This window comes from Monodon monoceros, unplaced genomic scaffold (assembly GCF_005190385.1).
Source record: "Monodon monoceros isolate NGI ecotype Baffin Bay Population unplaced genomic scaffold, NGI_Narwhal_1 Super_Scaffold_11, whole genome shotgun sequence".
NCBI lineage: Eukaryota > Metazoa > Chordata > Mammalia > Artiodactyla > Monodontidae > Monodon > Monodon monoceros.
The window spans coordinates 141,925,084-141,929,919 of NW_021703767.1; positions in this window are offsets into that span (position 1 = coordinate 141,925,084).

The following is a 4,836-nucleotide window of genomic DNA, read 5'->3' on the forward strand; positions in this document are numbered from 1 at the left end:
CTCGCCGCCCGCCGCCCTCAAACTCGAGGCGCGCCGCCGCGGCGCCGGGGCCTGCGCGGCCGCTGAGGAGGCGGCGCCGGAGCAGGAAGCGCGGAGGCCGGCGGTGGGCGGCGGCGCTGCTTCCTCCCCGCCGGGCCGGCCGAGGCCCCAAGCGCGGGCGTCCGGACGCGGCGGGGACGCAGCGGCTCCCTGTCCTTCCTCAGGCTCCGCGGAGGCCGCCCTCGGGGAGCGGAAGCGGGGTCGCCGGCGCCTAAGCCGCTTGTATCGGCCGCGCCGCAGCCCGACTTCTTCACATCCACTCGCCGAGAGGGACAATAAGCGGAGCCGCCTCGGCCGCGGTCGCCTCCCTCCTGTCCGGCATAACACCGCACACACTCGCACCCCGGGGAGGGCTGGGGTGGCCGGGGGAGGGCGGGAGCGGCGGCCGCCCCGCTGTCACTCACGCCGCGGCGCCCAATCGGCGCCCCGTCGGCCAACCTATCGGCCAATCCCAAATTCCCAAGCCCCCGGGGAGGCGGGACCCGAACGGGAATCGTCATTGCGGGTAGCAACCGAAGGGAAGACTTGAGGTTTTTTGTTTGCGTGTGTGTCTGAGGGTTTTCCGTCTGAAGGCAGAGCAGGGGCTGCAGTCAAGGGTCGTTTGAGGGCGGCAAAGGGAAAAGGTCGACTTGGCCTTGAGTCGATTTTAATCCTCCGAGCGCGCTGTTTACTCTAGCCCTGTGGGCGAAGCCCAGGCCCTTCCTTGCCCGAGGCCGTGGGAGGGGGCGGGGAGGAGGCAGGAAGCAGCCGGGAGCCGCCATCCCAAAGGGAAAGTATTTTTAAAGAGCGGTTGTAAACCGCAGGCGGGACGTTGCAGATCACTGGTGCAAGGAGGGCCCCGTGACCCTGGCCTCCCGAGGCCCCGAGTGGACGCTGCTGTGGAAGAATCCTCTGCTCAGACCTCCCCTCTTCCATCTCCTCCCGCCCTTTCCTCCCCTCACCGCGAAAGAGACCCGGTGTGTTTCAAGAAAACTGCTTTTAAAAAACTTAAATGAAACGGGACGCACAGAGAACGTTCCCGGGAAAGAATGCCGGGTGGGCCGAGGGTTCCGAGTCTACTCTTTGTTGACCTTCTCTCTTTTCTGAACAATGAGGACATGTCACTGTCACGTTCCATTCTCTTCTGTCCAGAACTGTGCCTTCTGTCTCTAAGAGTACGTTTAATTCTTTAATGTCCCAGTGCACGCACCAAGGAATCATGTCGTTCACATCAAAGCTTTCTAAGGAAGAAAATTACCCACACAGCCGCAGCACGGTCTGGCAGAGGAAGATGGCTTGGCTTTGTCCTGCTTTTGGATGGAAATCCATGCCACACTCCGCCACCCTGTACCAGGCTCTGCCGTGGGCTCAAAATAAAACCGGGGCCCCTGATTTCAAGTCACTGATAGCCTGACCTGTGAGACAAGCTAAGAGGGAGTTATCACCAACATGCTTACTTGAGGGCACGAAGTGCCATCAAATCGTTGGGACAAGAGAGCTTTTTAAAAAGATGAAAACCTTATTGCTGCCTCTTGGAAAGGTGTTTTTGTGAACTTCCAACTGTGCATTTCCTCTCAAGGGAAAACAAAAATGTCTCGGGTCACAGCTTTCAACTGACTTCTGAATCCAAAGAGGAGGAGAACTCTGAAACATGGAAATAATTTAGACATAGTTTTTCTCAATTAGCTCTCTAGGGGCCATATAATTTTGGCATATTTGGGACCTTAGTTCAGAACAGTGAAGCCTTTCTTTACCTTGAACTTGAGGTGCCAGCTTGTAAATCAGACAGACCAGGGTCTAATCTGGGCTCTGAACCTGATCAGCTAAGTATTCCTGCCTTGGTATTTAAGTTCACGGACCTCTGTTTGCTCCTCCTTAAATTGAGGATTTTTGCTCTTGTACTTACTCTGTCTTTACATCTTCAAAGTACACATATATTGTACAAGTTTGAAAAGGGGTAAATAATTTTAAGGGCTCTGAGGGGTTGTTTTTTAATAAAATAAAAGATATATGTGTTTAATAGAAGCCAAGCTATAAAATATATAGCCATCTCTTTTTTTTAAACTTCAGTTTTCAAAGCTCTTCAGTCTCAAATTTTCAAATGAATAAAACCATATATTCAAAAGTTAAGATGGGTTAACTAATGGAAATTCACGTTCATCTTTTCACTTGCCTTGTACACGAGGCACTGAGGTCTTCAGCCTTCTAAGCATGAAGACCCTCTAGTAAACGTAACTTGATTTATTCTTATGAAAATACTGACTTACCTAAAAGAATTACAAATAAAGGAGCTGTTGAATATAAATGCAAATCAACAGTTTAAAGCAGAGGTTCGCCATGAAGGGGAAAACGTACATAGATCACAAGCATCTCCGCTCCTGAAGACACGCTGACCTGTTTCACTTCCTGCAGTGTATATTTATGATAAAAGTGATTGTGTTGAACTTCAGTGCAGCTTTCCCTTCTGGGGTTTTGTCAGATAACTTCCATTTACAGAGTAATTATTGCAATCATTGCCGTATTAAAAAGCTTCTATGAGAGATCATAGGCAAAACATTCTCTGACATAACTCGTACCAATGTTTTCTTAGGTCAGTCTCCCAAGGCAATAGAAATACCAATGAAAATAAACAAATGAGGCCTAATCAAACTTACAGACTTTTGCACAGCGAAAACAAACAAACAAAAATGAAAGGACAACCTACAGAATGCAAGAAAATATTTGCAAAACATGTGACCAACAAGGGCTTAATTTCCAAAATACACAAACAGCTCATACAACTCAACAACGACAAAAAATAAACAACACAATCGAAAAATGGGCAGAAGACCTAAATAGACACTTCTCCAAAGAAGAAATACAAATGGCCAATAAGCACATGAAAAGATGCTCAACATTGCTAATTATTAGAGAAATGCAAATCAGAACTACAATGAGGTACCACCTCACACCGGTCAGAATGGCCATCATTAAAAACTGTACAGATAAATGCTGGAGAGGATGTGGAAAAAGGGAGCCCTTCTACACCGTTGGTGGGAATGTAAGTTGGTACAGCCACTATGGAAAACAGTATGGCGGTTCCTCAGAAAACTAAAAACAGAACTACCATATGATCCAGCAGTCCCACTCCTGAGCACGTAGCCAGACAAAACTATAATTCAAAAAGATAAATGTACCCCTGTGTTCACAGCAGCACCATTTACAAGAGCCAAGACATGGAAACAACCTAGATGTCCATCAACAGATGAATAAAGAAGATGTGGTACAGGGACTTCCCTGGTGGCGCAGTGGTTGAGAATCCGCCTGCCAATGCAGGGGACACAGGTTCGATCTGCGGTCCAGGAAGATCCCACATGCAGCAGAGCAACTAAGCTAGTGTGCCACAACTACTAAGCCTGCGCTCCAGAGCCCACGAGCCACAACTACTGAGCCCACGTGCCACAACTGCTGAAGCCCGCGTGCCTAGAGCCCGTGCTCTGCAACAAAAGAAGTCACTGCAATGAGAAGCCTGCACACCACAACAAAGAGTAGCCTACGCTCGCAGCAACTAGAGAAAGCCCACGTGCAGCAACGAAAGATCCAACGCAGCCAAAAATGAATTAAAAAATAAAAAACGATGTGCTACATATATACAATGGAATATTACTCAGCCATAAAAAAGAATGGAATAATGACATTTGCAGCAACATGGATGCAATTAGAGATCATACTAAGTGAAGTAAGTCAGAAACAGAAAGACAAATACCATATAATATCACTTATATGTGGAAGCTAAAATATGATACAAATGAACCTATCTACAAAACGGAAGCAGACTCATGGACATAGAGAAGAGACTGGTGGTTGCCAAGGGGGGGGAGGTTGGGGGAGGGATGGATTGGGAGTTTGGGGTTAGCAGATGTAAGCTTGTATATATAGAACGGATAGACAACAAGGTCCTACTGTATAGCACAGAGAACTGTACTCAGTATCCTGCGATAAACCATAATGGGAAAGAATGAAAGACAACATGTATCTATATGTATAACAATCACTTCACTGCACAGCAGTAATTAACACAACATTGTAAATCAACTATACTTCAATTTAAAAAAACCTTCTATGTCAAGGTTTGTCTCGTTTGTAATATTACTTTATTCATGCATTTATTACATTTAAAGACTTAATTTCCACCCCATGGCAGGCACCAGCCAAAATGAAAAATTGTAGAAATCAAAGTCAATTCCATTAACTGTCAAAATAAAGGCCTTTATTTAATCAAGCTTTCTGAATAGCTTCCATGGGAATTTATCCTAACTACTTTAGAATTTTTATTCTTAGATCTTATGTCTCCCTATTACAGCAATCAAAAAAATATTAAATGTCTGCTATGTGTTAGGTACTCAGGACCTAAGAATTCAAGGTTATAAGGATGTAGTCTCTGCCTTGAGTTTACACCTTGTGCAGTGTAGTTTTGACCTAAGCTTTTCAGTAAAAAAGCAATTTATTTGCATCCCTTTGCTATTTAATAAACAGTTTACCTGATGTGTCACACCTTTCATTGAGCTTAAACACAGCAGGTATCTTAATCAATAAATGATTGATTTGGGCTTCCCTGGTGGCGCAGTGGTTGAGAGTCCGCCTGCCGATGCAGGGGACATGGGTTCGTGCCCCGGTCCGGGAAGATCCCACATGCCGCAGAGCAGCTGGGCCCGTGCGTCTGGAGCCTGTGCTCCACAACGGGAGAGGCCACGACAGTGAGAGGCCCGCGTACCGCCAAAAATAAATAAATAAATAAAGATTGATTTAACTAGGATAGAAACTCAAAACCATACTTCT